Here is a 17412-nt window from a genome sequence, read left to right as displayed (position 1 = left end):
CAGTGGATCCACGTGGGTTTCTCTTTCACCCAGATCACTGTGAAGGTGGTCATCAGCACCTGCTGGGGTCCATCCCACTTCTCTCGTGGTGGATCTCCTGAAAGATTCTTAACATATACCTGATCACCAGGGTTGAATGGATGTAACTCACAATCAGGCTGCTTGGGTTGGTGTTCTAACACCACTGTAGCATTTTTCTGCAATTGTTTTCTTACAGCCATAACATGATCACACACATATTGATTACTGATTTGATCTACAGCTTCACTATTCACAGTTTGCATTATGTAGGGTCTGCCCAATAGAATTTCAAATGGTCTCAGTTTCTCTTTTGATCTTGGCTTGACCCTTAGCCTGATTAAAGCAATAGGTAAAGCTTGATACCAATGAAAATTTGTTTCTTGACATATTTTAGACTCATCTTTTCTACTTGCCCATTTGCTTGGAGTCTGTAGGGCATATGCAGTTGCCAATTGATTTTTAGTGCTTTACTTATTGCTTGTACAATTCATGCACAAAAGTGTGAACCTCTATCTGAAGAGATGCTCTTAGGCATTCCAAACCATGGTATAATCTCATTCAACAAGACTTTAACCACTCCTTTTGATTCATTTTTTTCTACACGGGAAAGCTTCAGGCCATCCAGAAAATGTGTCAGTCAAAACTAAGAGATAACAGGACTCTCCCCCCTTTTCTTGGGAGCTCAGAGAAATTGCCAAATTTCACCTGGGAAATGCCCTTTACTTATTACCCTTTGGTGTATTTTTGTTCCAGTATTAAAGACAAAGTTCCCATTGGGATGTGACTTGCTCTATTGTGATAAATAAATTTGGTCCTGCTACTCTAGTCCTTAAATGCTAATAGAGTGAGTCTAAGCCCCAATAGTTTTATCATGTTTTACTTTTACAAATTGCCACACTAATTTTTCTAACAGTATTAACTGACCTGTTTTTAGTTAACCTCATCTATTGTCTAACACCTATTTTCATGTATCCACTTATCATCTGTTTCTTGATATTCTACCTGTTGATCTGTGTCTAGTTCTTCCAGCACTAAAGCTGCTACTGATAGTTCTTTACTTCTTGCAGCAGCTAATTCAGCTTCTGCATCAGCTTTTCTGTTTCTTATTTCCAGGACAGTGTTACCTTTCAGGTGTCCTTGGCAGTGCATAGTTGCCACCTGAGAGGGGAGTTGTACAGCTTCTAACAATCATAGAGTTTCTTCAGTATATTCCACAACTTTTCCTTGAAGAGTTAAAAGTCCTCTTTTTTCCAAATTGCTCCATGAGTGTGAACTATGCCAAAGGCATATTTGGTACTGTCCGTTGAACACATTCTCCTTGTTTTTCAGTAACAATCAATAGATCATTCACATATTATAAAAGTACACCCTTTCCCGGTGGTGACTGCCATTGTTCCAATTCTTTAGCTAATTAATTCCCAAAATTGTGGGAATAGTTTCTAACCCTTAAGGTAACTGTCCAAATGAGATGAGTTTTCCTTCCTGTGGTGGGATTTTCCCACTTGAAGGCAAATATCCTTTGACTTTCCTGTGTTAAGGGAAGGCAGAAAAAGGCATCTCTTAAGTCTAATACTGTGAACCAAATTACACTTTCTTTTAATATTGTTAATAAGGTATATAGGTTTGCAACAGCTGCATGTATGTTTTAGCTATTTTATTTACTGCTCTTAAATCCTGAGCCAACCTATGTGTTCCATTTGTCTTTTTGACTGGTAAAATTGGGGTGTTGCAATCTGATTCACACTCTACAAAACCTTAATTTCAAAAAGTTGTCTATTATTACCTCAATTCCTCTTCTATCTTCCAGCTTCAGTGCATATTGCTTCCTAACTACTGGGTTTGCTCCTGTCTGTAATTCTATTTCAATGGGAGCTGCTCTTTCTGACTTTCCTGGTGTTTCAAAAGCCCAAACTCCTGGGTATACCTGATCTAAAATTTGATTGACATTTGAATTACCCTGGCTTGGCTCCACATAGCTCATTGCTAAGTTCAGAGCTGCTATTAATTGTTCTTCCTTTACCTTAAGTTCAATTTTTCCTTGTTTGAATTCTATTACAGATCCCAGATTTTCTAGTAGGTCTCTGCCCAATACGAGTTTGGATAAATTTGGTAAATACCAAAACTGATGCACTCCTATTTGTTTTCCAATTTTGAATTTTAGGGGTTTCAAAAGAAAGCTTTTCTGATTGGCCAGTGGCACCCACGACTTAAACATATTTATCACTTTTAAGTATTAATTCAAAACAGAAAATGTAGCTCCAGTATCAATTAGAAAATCTAATTCTTCTTTTTCTTCCCCTAGCTTAATTTTTACCAGCAGGTCCCCTAGGCACTGGCCTGCTGGCCCCCCCTTCACTCAGTACTCTGTAAGCAACAACAGCCTCTCCTGTGCCTGTATTTCCACCTGTTAATTCAGGGCATTCTTGCTTCCAGTGTCCCTCTTTTCTGCAATATGCACACTGGTTCTGACCCAACCTTGTCTGTCGGGGAGGCAAACCTTACATCTGTTACACAGGACTCATACGTATAACTAACAGTTGCAAAACTGACAAATCTTAATTCTAGGTCTTATCCAAAGTGATGTGCTTATAGTTAACTCTTCAGCACTACCTCTCATATAGCAACTCTTAGCATGATAATACCTTTAACTATGTGCTCCTGGATGTTTCAAGGTAAGCAAGATATATCAGGTACACAATAACAATACTTGGCCAAATACAAACAAAACCAGACCAGACCAGACCAGAGGGGATATTCCCCCGGGAGAGCGTCCTCTCCCGTGTCCCCTGCGAGACGGCGTCCCGCCTCGACTCACGGGTATCCAGAACCAGAATAAACAAAACCAGAAACCAGATACAAATACCTTTTATCAATAGGCAGTGTTCTTGTCCAGCCCCCGCAAGAAGCCACCGAAGAAGGGAGCCCCTTCGGGTAGAAAGACTTACCCGAGGGCGCCCAAGGGGGTCCCGTCCTCCGGGGGATTCCGCAGCCGGGTGGAGAAGGTGTGCTGCTGCAGGTCGCCAAGTGAATCCGAAAAATCGGTCCGAGGAACTCCTCAGAGAATTTTTATCTCTAAGCAGCAAGGTATTTGTTTATTCGACGCTGGGAGCAAGGCAGCTCACGCTGGACAAACTTGCTCAAAGGCTTCACACAAAATCAGCATTTTTATACAATCTTCAGATGTGATTAAATGCATATTCAAGTGATTACAACATCTATCAATGCATAGTAATAATAGGCGAAGTATAGCTGGAGCTCAGGCAGGGTTTGGGGCAGTGCTTGTCTTGGCCCTCAATTTTGGTTGGTCTGGGGGCTTTAACTCATCTTCTTCAGCCTGACCCTTCTTCTCTTCCATTGTTCTTGACCCGCTCACTGAAGCTTGGGAAAAGCCCTGGCTCCAGGCCTATTTCTCCTATTCAAATGTCTACCTGATCCTGTTATATTTCTAATTTATTGCTTCTAGGCCTATTACATGTTTTTGTAATATTCTCTGAAGCTTTGGTCCAGTAAGTAGAACAGAACGAGCACAGATCATCTTGGATGTTGGTAGCTTGTTAGCAGGCCCAAATTTCTTAGTTAACTCTTTTGGTCCTGGCCTCCTGTTTCAGTGGGATCGGCCATTGCAGCGCAGGGCAGAAAAAAGGGAACAGCAGCTCTTTCCACCAGGAAAAAAAGTCTGGATCCTCTGGATTCAGGTGCAGTTGATGGGGCAGCCTGGGCACTTCTTGGGCAGCAAGAACTTTCTGTGGTGGCAACTTTTGTCTGGCAGGAATCTTCAGTAGGATTCAATTTTTGAGGAGGTGGGACCGGCGATTGAATCAAAGGGCTGAGAAAAGGGAACAGCAGCTCTTTCCACCAGGAAAAAAAGTCTGGTAGCTTTGGCTTCAGGTGTAGTTGTTGCAGTCTGGGCACTTCTTGGGCAGCAAGAGTTTCCTGTGGTGGTACCTTTTCTCTAGGAAACTTCATTTCGATTCAATGTTCCAGTAGGTGGGACCAGCCATTGCAGCACAGGGCAGAAAAAAGGGAACAGCAGCTCTTTCCACCAGGAAAAAAAGTCTGGAAGCTCTGGCTTCAAGTGCAGTTGGGGCAGCCTGGGAACTTCTGGGGCAGCAGGAGTTTTCTGTGGTGGCACATTTTGTCTGGCAGGAATCTTCATTTGGATTCTATTTTCCAGGAGTTTGGACTGGCCATTGCAGCGCAGGGCTGAAAAAAGGGAACAGCAGCTCTTTCCAGCAGGAAAAAAAGTCTGGAAGCTTTGGCTTCAGGTGCAGTTGGTGCAGCCTGGGAACTTCTTGGGCAACAAAGAGCTTTCTGTGGTGGCACCTTTTGTCTGGCAGGAATCTTCATTTGGATTCAATTTTTCAGGAGGTGGGACCGGCCATTGCAGCGCAGGGCTGAAAAAAGGGAACAGCAGCTCTTTCCACCAGGAAAAAAAGTCTGGAAGCTTTGGCTTCAGGTGGAGTTGTTGGGGCTGCCTGGGCACTTCTTAGGCAGCAAGAACTTTCTGTGGTGGCACCTTTTGTCTGGCAGGAATCTTCAGTTGGTTTCAATCTTCCAGAAGGTGGGACAGGCCATTGCAGCATAGGGCAGAAAAAAGGGAACAGCAGCTCTTTCCACCAGGAAAAAACAGGCTGGAAGCTTTGGATTTGAGGTTCAGTTGTTGGGGCAGCCTGGGCACTTCTTGGGCAGGAAGAGCTTTCTGTGGTGGCACCTTTTGTCTGGCAGGAATCTTCAGTTGGATTCAATTTTTCAGGAGGTGGGACCGGCGATTGAATCAAAGGGCTGAGAAAAGGGAACAGCAGCTCTTTCCACCAGGAAAAAAAGTCTGGAAGCTTTGGCTTCAGGTGCAGTTGTTGGGGTAGCCTGGGCACTTCTTGGGCAGCAAAGTGCTTTCTGTGATGGCACCTTTTGTCTGGCAGGAATCTTCATTTGAATTCAATATTTAATAGGTGGGACCGGCCATTTCAGAGCAGGGCTAAAAAAAGGGAACAGCAGCTCTTTCCACCAGGAAAAAAAATCTGGAACCTTTAATTCAGGTGTAGTTGTTGGGGCAGTGTGGGCACTTCTTGGGCAGGAAGTGTTTTCTTTGGTGGCTCCTTTTGTCTGGCAGGAATCTTCAGTTGGATTCAATTTTTCAGGAGCTGAGACAGGCTGTTGTAGCGTAGGGCTGAAAAAAGGGAACAGCAGGTCTTTCCACCAGGAAAAAAAGTCTGGAAGCTTTGGCTTTGAGGTGCAGATGTTGGCGCAGTCTAGGCACTTCTTAGGCAGTTAGATTTTTGTGTGGTTGCACGTTTTGTCTGGCAGCAATCTTCAACTGGATTCAATTTTTCAAAAGGTGGGACCGTCCATTGCAGCGCAGGGCTGAAAAAAGGGAATCAGCAGCCCTTTCCCCCAGGAAAGAAAGTCTGGATCCTTTGGCTTCAGGTGCAGTCGTTGTGGCAGCCTGGGGACTTCTTGGGCAGCAAGAGCTTCCTGTGGTGGCACCTTTTGTCTCAGAGGTGTTTGTTCCCTGTTAGCAAGTCCCTTATGGCGTCAATCACAGAGCACTGGGACTGCTCACAGGGCATGATGAAGGAATACAGCAGCAGTGCGGAAAGAGGAGGTAGAAAAATACATTCCTGTATCTAATATACTTCCTCAGTTAGAGAAATCGCTAATCTTGTCACATGATTTGTACTGGACCCTTCTAAGGATGTACTTTTGCCCAGACCCTTTGCTCCAGATGTGCCAGCTACACCAAATGAAACCAGAGAGAATCTCAGCAAAGCCAAAAATCAGCTCTTATGGCACTTGGCACTCCATGGGGTTTAGCACTGGAGCTCAATCTCTCTGGGACGGCTGGGCCAGAACAGTTCATTTAATGAATGGTGCTGTTGCTGAACTTCCCTGGGCATGTTGCAATTGGCTACTGAGGCTGAAAGGTTTCCTGTAAGGATTTTTATCTTTTGAAACTACAGGCTGAATTTGAGGGATAAACTCCAGTATTCTGGAAGTGGAAAGTTGATCAAACAGAAAAGACTGTTTCTTCTACAACAGATTTGAAATAGTCCACTTGTAAAAATCACAAAGCTTGAAGCCTACTCAGCAGAGCTGATTCCTCATCTGCACTGATCATCAGCAACTGGACTCTCTCCTATTTCAGGGTCTCATCTGTGTACACTGGATTAAGGCCTCCTAACTTCTTAAGAAAAGTAGTGTTATAAGCTCACAGTTCTGCCAAGGTTTCCTTAGTAGATGGGTTGAAAAGCAAAACTTTGTTGCCATGACCAACAAATGCAGAGCCCAAGGTTGTTTGTGGTGCTAGCTTTGCTCCACTCTCTAATAACTTCTGTCCAGATCAGTGCTGGCAACAAGAATTCCAGGTTAATGCTTGTTTCATTTTTCAGGTTTTGCATTTCAAGAATGGGGAGTTGTTATTGGAAACTCTGCCATGGCTGTCAGTAACAGCCTCGGAAAACAGTTTGTCTTATTTCTGAGGGAGAAGTTTCCAACCCAGCTTTAGAGTATGCAAATAGCTGAATGACTTGTTGTACAATTGGAAATAAAAATCAATACATTTGCTCTGATTAAGGTCTTAACTTATATTTGGCTAAAGAGTTCTTTTCTTGATACCTTCTTTAAAAAATAGAACCCACAAGCAGAAAGGTGATCTCCTAAAGTGTTGTAACCATTTAAGTCCACCTGTTGCCACACAACAATAGCATGCCAATATCACATCCAAAGATACAGAATCTTACAGAGATACACACAAATATATACCTATACATATCTATGTATGTATATCTATCTACCTATACATATCTATACATATCTATACAAATACACACAAGAAAGTTTGGGGTTCCTGATGAGAGTTCTACATGGGTAATGAACAGCGGACTGGTTTGATGTGTCATACAACTGTGGGGACCATGAACGTATGTTCTGAGCTTTGATTTACTGTCCTGGTTTGTAACTGCCTGCCTTCCCTTTGGGGGGAACACAGGCCTCTATTTTGCACGGTCTGTTTTGTTTTACTTGGCAGTGTAGACTAGGGGCAGAAGAGTTTTTGGAGCCAAACAGCTCGATGCAGATTCAGTTCCTTTAGTGGTGCCTAAAACTCAGGAGCTGGACTCCACGGTGACGGTGGGACCCTCCCGACTCAGCACGTTCCATGATTCCATCAAGTCCAACTGTCAGCCCAGCACTGCCCCAGCAACCCCCAAACCACTAAAGCCTGTCAGCCATGGCCAGATGCAGGCGCCTCTGAAACACCTGCCGGGGTGCTGGCTCCGCCTGGGCAACCCATTGCAGTGCCCGAGCCCCCCCGAAAAACACAGGGAGAAACCTTTCTCCAGGAGCTGACCTGAAGCTCCCCTGCCTCAGCCTCGGGCCACGTCCCCCGCTCCTCCCAGCGCAGGCTCCTTTCCAGCAGCCCCCTCGGCAGAAGGCGGCTCAGGGCTCCCCTCTGCCCCCCCGGCCGGCTCCGCTCCGGCCCCGCTCCCGCCACGGCCCCGCTCGGCTCTGCACGGGGAAGGAACGCGCCCAGCCCCGGACAGACACCCCCGGGGGCCGCGCACCGGGGGACTGTCCGCGGGGCTCACTCACCGGGGCTCCCTCCTCGGGGGTGACTTACCGGGCCTCCCTCCCCGGGGGTCACTTGCCAGGGGTTGTTCACCGCGGGTCGCTCACCGGGGGTCCCTCCCCAGGGGTCACTTACCGGGGCTTCTTCCCCGCGAGTCGCTCACCGGGTGTCACTTACGGGGGGTCGCTCACCGGGGGTCGCTCACCAGCGGCCACTCGCCGGGGGGCCGCGCACGGGGGGTCCCTCCCCCGGGGCCGCGCACCGGGGACCACTCGCCGGGGGTCTTGGGGTCTCTCCCCCGGGGGCCGCTGCCCGGGGGTCGCTGCCCGAGGGTCGCTGCCCGAGGGTCGCTGCCCGGGGGTCGCTCAGCAGCAGCGCTCCCGCTCCCGGCCCCGCCCGCTCCCACCCAAACCCCACCAACCGCCCCTCTCGGCCCCGCCCCCGCCCCGCCCAATCCCCGCCTCGCCCCGCCCACTCCGCCGCCTCCCATTGGCTGCGCACGTTCGGCCCTGGAGCGAGGAGCGCGCGGGGAGCGTTGCCTGGAAACCGGCGAGGGAATCCCGGGAATCCTCGGGGCGCCGGCGCTGCCCCCCCACTCCTGGAGCGAGCGGCCGTGCCCGCCCGGGAGCGGGCACTTAGCGCCTGGCTGCGGCCGCCACAACGGGCAGGGAAGCAGGCGCGCGGAAGGCGGGCTTCGGGCCCCGGGCAGCGAGGAGCCCTGAAAAGAACAAAAGTGTTGAAAGAGAGGGAACTCATCGCACCATCACAGAACGTGCTGAGGTGGAAGGGACCCACGAGGAGCGTCGAGTCCAAGCCTTTGTCCGGCACAGCACCGACCCCAAGAGTCACACCGTGTGCCTGAACTCTGCCAGCCTTGGTGCTGTGACCACTGCCCTGGGGAGCCTGGTCCAGTGCCAACCACCCTCGGAGGGAAGAACCTTTCCCAAATATCCACCCTCAACCCACGTGAAAAAAACCTATTTGCAACCAATAAAAAAAAAGTTTCTATTTTCTTCCTTCCCCTTCTCCTTATTTAGTGTTTACACAACAGTACTGCAGTGCCCTACTGGCTCAAAACTGAAATACTTGAAGTCCTTGCCGTATAGGCTGGATTTTGTCCCTTAGGCAGAGGCTAATCTGCCTGCAGTCTACCAGGACTGCCAGAGCTTGGGGAAGGGATGGAGGCTATCGCAGGACGGAACAGAGATGCGGAGATATTCCCTGATATTCTGCTCTAGAGGCGGCTCAAGAGACAGCCCTGGAGTTGGAAGCACTTGCCTTCGTCACTGGACGATCTTGTCCAGCACCACCGGTCAGATGTGTGGGGTTTATGTCCCACAGCAAATTAGAAACACCACAGCCATTATGTAAATGTGTATTTGTTTGAGTATTCACCCTGATGGTGTTCAGGCAGTTATGCTGAGGTACTTTGTGGATTTTTGGAACAGAAATAACATCTTTTAATGGTGTCTGTGACCGGCTGAGGTGCAGGATGTGGCCTCTCTATTTTTAGCATCTGCTGGTATGCCCATCTGTAGTGAGAAAACATCCTGTGAGTGTTAATTTAGGTGATGCAACCTTTTAAGTCTGGAGAACTACTTCCTTCTTCAAAGCTTGCTAATTCTCATGAAAGAAATAAAGAGAATTTCATGACAGTGACCTATTTTTCACTTTGAATATCCCAACTATTGGTGAGCATTTACATTAAAATATTTGAAGTTTAATAAATTTTGCAAAATGTCCTGGATGTTGAGGGATGTAGTGATGAACTCAGAATTAGAAAGTGGAGATTGTCTTCTTTTTCTTTGAAGCTCACAGGCCTATGAAAAAAAAAAGCTTTCTAGAGAAACTTAAATTCTTTTATCTAATTTGTACACATTTCTACAATTAGGACAGCTGTAGGTTCACCCCTGGCAAAATCTCTCTGCTGGTAACCCAGCCACATGCTGATTAATCCTTATTTCATGTTCAAGTGACCATGATATTTTGGTCAGCTGGCGACAGAGCGGTCCAGGTGGTAAAGGAACAAGGACTGAACAGTATGAGCAGCGTTTGCCTTTTTCTCTCCTCCATCCCCCTTTTCTATATATTATACTTTGCCACTTTCTCTGCTCAGCACACAGGAATTTGCTGGATGCATCCATGAATGCAGAACCCACTGGAATCAGGACATGTGTTCCAAATGATCCAGCTAGTGCCAGAGAAGCAGAAGTTATGACTGTGTAACAACCACACTGTGAGGAGGAACAAGACTGAAAACCACTTTCCGTAAAGGGAAGGATTTGAACTGGTGTTGGAGATGTGCAAGGCTCTGTTATTCTCCCTCCTTAAGTTGTTGACAGGACACAGTCCCCTCTCTTACCTGTCATGAAAGCTCCTTCTAGTTACACTTATGGCAGTGTAACTTTGTACCAACATCAGCCGTGCACTGTAAGGCTGCTGAGGTTTCCAAAATCCACCTTTTTTATTTCTGCTAGTTCTGCTTTGTATCCTTCAAGCCAGTACACATGAACAAAGCTTCAGCAAAGCCTACCTAACATTTTCTTTTGTTTCTGACATCATTAGCCAACGTAAACCAAACCATTAACAGGCATCTAAAAATATTTCTGGAAGTTTTCACGTGCTCGGTGAGGATTCCAAAGTTTTCTTTGAGGGAGACTCAGGGAGACTCTAGAAGAAGATTTTTGGTCCAGGAAAAAAAAATAAATAACGCAGCTGAAGCCCAGGCACCGTTGTATGAAGCAGATTGATTAACCTTAGTGCTGCTGCGTTCCTACTGGAATACACACTGGAATGACACTGGAATGCCGCCGGATTTCCTACTGGCCGCCCGGAAGCGGCTCCTCCCGTGACTCCCAGCGCGGCAGGACCGGCTCCCGCTTCCAGCCGGCACATCCTGCCTGGCCTCGCCTCCCCTGCCCGCCCCGATCCATCCCGGCCCGCCCCGATCCCACGCGATCCTCCCTCCTGCCCGGGTGAGTGCGGGGCCGCGGGACGGGAAGGGGCTGGATGGAGGCGGCGGGAGCCGGGAGGGGGGAGCGGGGACACCGCGTGTCCTCGGAGCCGCTGTGCCCGGCGGTATTCCCGCTGTGCCCGGCGGTATTCCCGCTGTGCCCGGCGGTGTTCCCGCAGTGCCCGGCGGTATTCCCGCTGTGCCCGGCGGTATTCCCGCTACGCCCGGCGGTATTCCCGCTGTGCCCGGCGGTATTCCCGCTGTGCCCGGCGCTATTCCCGCTGTGCCCGGCGGTATTCCCGCTGTGCCCGGCGGTATTCCCGCTGTGCCGGGCGGTATTCCCGCTGTGCCCGGCGGTATTCCCGCTATGCCCGGCGGTATTCCCGCTGTGCCCGGCGGTGTTCCCGCTGTGCCCGGCGGTGTTCCCGCTGTGCCCGGCGCTATTCCCGCTGTGCCCGGCGGTATTCCCGCTGTGCCCGGTGGTGTTCCCGCTGTGCCCGGCGCTATTCCCGCTGTGCCTGGCGGGATTCCCGCCGCTTCCCAGGGAGCTGCCGTGGTGTGGGAGGGAACAGCCCTGGCGGGGAGCAGCTGCTCCCGTGTGGGGTTCTGCGCTGGGGTTTGTCCTCCAGCCCGGCACGGAAGGAATTGGGGGTGCTGGTGGATGGAAAGTTGGGGCTGAGCTGGCGCTGAGCTCCCAGCCCAGAAATCCGGGCGTATCCTGCATCCCATTCAGCGGGCCGTGGGTGAGGGAGGGGGTTCTGCCCCTCTGCCGCGCTCTGGTGATTCTCCACCTGGAGCGCTGCATCCAGCTCTGGAGCTCCCAGCGTGAGAAGGGCACAGACCTGTTGGATCAAGTCCAGGGAAGGCCAGGAAGATGATGAGAGGGATGGAGCAGCTGCGGAGACAGGCTGGGAGAGCTGGGATGGCTCAATCTGGAGAAGTCTCTGTGGAGACCTCCTTGCAGCCTGTCAGGACTTAAGTGGTGCAAGAAAGATGGAGAGGGACTTTTTATGAGGGCCTGTAGCTGCAGGACAAGGGGCAATGGGTTTAAGCTGAATGGTTTAGGTTTAGACTAAATGTAAGGGAGAATTTTTTTCTGCTGGAGGGTGGTGAGGCATTGGCTCAGGTTGCCCCGAGAAGCTGTGGATGCCCCATCCCTGGCAGTGCTCAAGGCCTGTTTGGATCCTGTTGGATGGGGTTTTGAGCAACTAGATCTTGTGGAAGGTATCCCTGCCCATGGCAGGGGGCTTGGAACAGCTGTAATAACCAGCAGAAGGCTACAGAACAGCACGTGTTGTAAATGAAGCTGCGTTCTATGAATAGTAAATATCTGAATGTAACTTCTTTAAATCAGTGTGAATGAGCTGAGAGGTTGGTGCAATGGATTTAGGTCTGGAATTCAAAACTCTTAATCCAGGCTTGGTTGCATTTGTGTTGCTGTCATTTGGGGATGTCAGCTTTAGATCTTGGTGCCTTCAGCAGCATCTTCAGATCTTGCTGTCAGTCAGGGACTGATTTTCAGTCTTTAATTTTTTACACGTTCCCTTGCCTCATGCTGCAGTTGGGAATGTTCATTCTCTCAGGAAGGAGGTGATGTGAATTCCCTCCTGCAGGGCTGAGGTGACCCTCGGTTACTGTTGAGGGACAGGCTGTGCAGGAGCTGCTGATGAAACACTGCCCAGGAGTTAGTGGGCCAGCAAGGGTGTCCTGCTGCACAGAAGAACTTAGTGCTGCATGTAAATACCAGAACTGGAGTTTAAGTTTCAAAATACGGGATCTGTGTAAATAAAAGTATCTCAACAAATTGATAGCATTTCCTATCAAATGGGTGTAGGGAGTAGAGCTGTCATTTTTACTTAGAAATTATGGCATCAGCACGTTCAAACTTCTCAGGTGTTGGCTTTCCAGACTTGCACAGTTACCTACCGTTACTTGATTTTCCCCTTAACTTTCCTGAGAATTTGGCAGCCAAACCATTTGTAGATCAACTTCTTTATTTTTGCATAATGGTACACAATCATACTATCTGCCTGGGAAAAAACAAGTAAATGACTTCCAGCTTTAAAATGAAATGTCTGTGCTTGTATGAAAGAATTCTTTTTGTTCTACATAAACAAAGTTTGACAGCTCGACAGGACTGAAAGCAGAATCTTGGCCTTTTAGTTCTTAAACTGGTAAATTTTACAAGTTTTAAACTTGTAAATGTAGTATTTACAGAGCATCAACAGGAAGGCCTAACAATGTTCCCTGTCTTCTGTAAACTGTTAATGCTTTGGAGCAAATAGTGAGGCTCTGAAACCGGAGCTGTTCCCGGGATACTCTGATATCCCACTGGGTAGGGTCAGAGTTGTTGCTCTGGGCCCGTGAGCTCTTGAGGTTGTGTTGCTGGTTGATTGTTTTGGTCCTCTCTCCTCTTGAACAGGAACCATGCCCAAGAAAGGAGGGAAGCATGCTGAGATGGGAAAAGAAACACAGGCACAGTGTAAACGAGCAAAGCTGGAAGCAGCTTGTTCTCCCTCAGTCCTGAGTTTTGAGAACCCAGACAGCCTCTTCGGGAGCTTGATCTCCCCCATCAAAGAAGAGGTGTTTTTCAAGGAGTACTGGGAGCAAAAGCCACTGCTTGTCCAGAGCAATGATCCCCAGGTGGCTGCTTACTGCCTGTCCCTGTTCCAGCTGTCAGACTTGAAGGAGCTGTGCAGCCAGGGCCTGTACTATGGGCGAGATGTGAATATCTGCAGGTGTGTGAATGGAAAGAAGAAGGTTTTAAATAAAGAAGGCAAAGTGAATTACATGCAGCTGAAGAAGGATTTTGACCAGAAAAAGGCAAGAGTACAGTTTCATCAGCCTCAGAGATTGAAGGTGGGATTGTTTCACTGGATATAGTTGATGCTGGCTTAATAATGTGGTGTGTTTTGCTTGAGTTGCACTAGACGTGGCTTCATCTCTGTCCCCAGGGCAAGTGGTTGACATTGATGACCTGCTGAAATCTTTACATGAGCTGTATTATAACACAGTTTATACTTTTGCACTGTCCATCATGTTTCACTGCTCTGCAGTAAGAACAAAATCTGATTCATGCTATAATATGTATAATAATATATTCTTTTTAAAATTTTGCTCTGTCACATAAAAGTTTGGAAACAAAAACAAATGCACAAAATTGATGATTAGGCATCTGTGCTTAAATTATCCCTTCTGCCCCACTGTTCCCTTGTGCAAACTTTGTGGCTTTTGAGCCACTTCCCTTTAATGGAGGGTAAGGTGTGAAACCATGTGAAATATTTCCAGTGTTCTTGCCAGTGAATTGCACCCTGGAAAGGTACCAGCCCATTTTAGCTGAGTGTTCTCAGTCCTTGAGTTTGAGAACGAGACAGTGGTGCTGCACAGTTGTGTAAAGGACTTGGATTCTTGGAGGTGCTTTGATTCAGGTAGTCTTGAAGGTGTCAACACAATTGAATTGTGAGGTGGACCCAAATAAGATCCCAAATACAAGCTGAGTCCCAGGTATAGTGTTCCTGGCTGCTGTCAGCTTTAATGGCCAAGCTGCACTTGTGTGGATCTGGTACTTGGCACGTTCTGCTGTTTCCCTTCGGTGCCTTGTCTGTCACATGTGGGGTGTGGATGAGTCAAGTTTGGTTTTGAATATTCCCAAATGATTGGAGTAACTGGTGAAAGGTCTCTAACCTTTGTATGTTCTCTCTGGTGAGAGAATGCAGGTCCTGCATGTGCTTCTTGTCTTATGGTGTTTTGCTGTTTGTGGGATTATTTTCCTCTGTTCAGCCTTGTCTGTCTGGTTGTGCAGCCTAAAGATGGCACAGGGAAGAGAACAAACCCAGGTTGGGGCACCAGACTTTTTGGCTTAGCAATGACTCTCATGGCAGATCCCCTTTGCATCTCTAGTGCTCTCCTTCAGGAGAAACACTGGTACAGAGCACCTTCCTTCCCAGCCTCTGTGTCCCTGATGTGATCATTCTTCCCAAGCCATGGGGAGGATGTGGGCTGGGCTTGGCTGAGCTCTTCAGCAAGTAACAGCATCTTTTTTTTTTTACAGGAGGAGCTGTGGAAGATTCAGGAGAAGCTGGAGTGCTACTTTGGGTCTCTGGTGGGGTCCAATGTTTACATCACTCCCCAGGGATCCCAGGGCCTTCCTCCTCACTATGATGATGTTGAGGTAGGACAGCACAACCTTGCCTGTGAAACTGTGCATGGGCTTTTGCTGATGGCAGTGTTTGCTGTTGTGTGTGTGCTTCTAACCCTCCCCCCCACTAAACATTATAGGAAAATGGTTTTTTTTTTATTTGTGTTTCCTTGTAGTCATTTTTCTTACATATTTTTGCTGAAAATTTACTAACAGTAATATCTAATCATAATATCATGTAAACTGGGTTTTCCAGACCTGGTATTTCCATTAGATAAAAAGAGAAGTTTGTTTTCACAGCTGCAGAAGCTTTCTAGCACCTGTTTTTTCATTTTCACTTCATTCAGGCCCCAAGAATTTACAAGTCCTTTTTCCTTTACTAAGTACTTGCTCTTTCTTCAGCTGGACTGTAACAGCAGACTGGTTGTGCTTGTTGGTCCTGTTTTTAAGAAGTTACTGATATGATGAATTCCTGTGGTCCAAATGCATTTTAAATCAGCTTCTAAAAGAAACATACAAATATACACTGCGTTATAAAGAAAAAATTGGACTATCCCACTTAAACCAAATCAAAAAATCCAATCCTTATATGTATATTTTGCTTTTTAATATTTTCATTTCCATTCAATACACCTGGAGTTTCATTTTCCTTATGCTTGTTATTCAGCAGCTTCACATCCAGCATTTCTAACTCATGCCATCTACCCCCATTGGGCACCCTATAGAGGTTTCTGATGCTCTGTTGGGGATAAGCCTCTTTCACCTGAAATTTTGGCTATTTGTGTGGCAGATGTTCCTTTTGGGTTAGTTCTCTAGCACTTACTTAAGTGACTGGAGAGAAACAGGGATTTCCAAATGCCTGCCTTAGGATAAAACAGATCCCACTTCACAACTCCTCTGTCTGTTGTCTCTAAATAGAGACAGAAAAATTAGTTCAAATTTAAATTTCTCTGAATTGTAGCTATCTAAAAATTAATGTGAAAGGAATTACTTCCTTATGGATTTGGATTTATGGTCTTTTGCAGGTGTTTATCCTTCAGCTGGAAGGCGAGAAACACTGGCGGCTCTATAAACCAAGGGTGCCTTTAGCTCGGGAATATAATGTGGAATCAGAAGATAGGATTGGGAATCCCACACGTGAGTTCATATTAAAGGTATGAGAATTTCATTGCCTTAGGTGGTCTGGGCTGTGATTGCCAGAAAAGTTAAAAGTGGTCCATTTCTTGAAGGCAGTGATTGTGGCTGTGAAACTGAGGGGAGGGTTTGCACACTGCGAGCACGAGAAATTTGGGTGATAGTTGTCTGTATCCTTTTTTAAAGGTATCCTTTGCTTCTAGTATTTAAATAATGGGCCAAAACCCCCAGTTATTTCTGTAAATTGACTAGTACTCTCCAGGTTGGGCACCCTGACTCCTAGGTCATGTTTGTGGAGTTGTGTTCAGAAAAAACACTGGGTTTGTGTATGGTTCTAAAACATTTTTATGCTTTTACATGCTGCCTGTAATCCCTCAGGCTAATCCTTCTGTGCACTGAGACTTACTGCTGCACTGAACATTGTCACTGTTCTGGTGAATGAGATTTAAATATTTATCCTTGGCTGATAAAGAGAAGCATGAACCAAGCCCCATATAAACTTGCTGTATTAATTGCTCTTCCTTTTTCCAAACGTGAAATTCAAGTGTTTGGTTGGTGGTTGATTTTTGGAATAAAAGGAACATTTCATGAAGATTACTGAGTGTCAGCAGGGAATCTGGTGCTTGTCCTGTTCTGTTTTACCTGCTTTTGAAGTGTTACTTGTCCAGCTGGTGGTGCTGCTCCATGTTGGAATCCTCAGGAGTTTCTCTGCCTTTTGGCCTGTTCTGGAGCCTCTCTCTGCTCTTCTCAGTGTCCAGAGCTGCATTTGGGTGTAGGTGTTTTAGGAATAGTGTGACATGTTGGATGGTGTAGGTGTTTCAGGAATAGTGTGACCCATTGGATGGGATGCTGACATCATGAGCTGTGTTGTTTGACAGAGGGGAATATTCAATCGTCATCGTGTACTGGGTGATGCAAAGTCTAGTAAACTACAGTTCCCTTTTTCATTTCTGGAATATTTTGGACCAGACTTCAGTGCCTTTCATTTTTATGGAATAATGATGGGCTTAAAAGTTATCCAAGTTTTTAATTTATTTTTCTTCTGTTTGCTGTTGTTCACTTCCTGTGACCCATTTCTTCTGGGTGGCTGGTGTCAAAGTTTGGTTGTCTCTTTGTGGCTGCCTCTGAGAGGGATGGTGTTGTTTGACTCTATTTCCTCCCTAAACATCTTTCTAGAATATTTCCTTTCTCCATCTTTCAAATGAAGAGAATTCAGAATACTCTTGGTTGGTGTAGTCCCCACTCTGGTAAGGAAGGCAGTTTTCTTTGACTGTGCTGTCCAACTCTGTAGGTGTTTACAGGACAAGCCACAAGTAAACTTTTATTTCCTTCTTGGAGGCAATTTTATGTGCTTTACACCTTTCTTGCCTTGACTTTCCTTATCTAGTTTTTTTTCAGTGTGGAGTTTTAATTTACATAGGTGAGAAGAAAGATAGGGAGGAGGAGGAGGAAGGTCGTACCTGTTTTTTAAGTGCTTTAACTGAAAATCTCAGACAACAGTATTGTAACAGATTACCATTTTTATAGACTATTTGGCTTTTCTCGTGGAATACTAGCCTTTTCTTTTGATGTGATCTGACCAAATCCCCATTTCACTGCTCC

This window comes from Pseudopipra pipra, chromosome W (assembly GCF_036250125.1).
Source record: "Pseudopipra pipra isolate bDixPip1 chromosome W, bDixPip1.hap1, whole genome shotgun sequence".
Classification (NCBI taxonomy): Eukaryota; Metazoa; Chordata; class Aves; order Passeriformes; family Pipridae; genus Pseudopipra; species Pseudopipra pipra.
The sequence above is the reverse complement of the archived record's forward strand: the minus strand, read 5'-3'. Positions refer to the sequence as shown.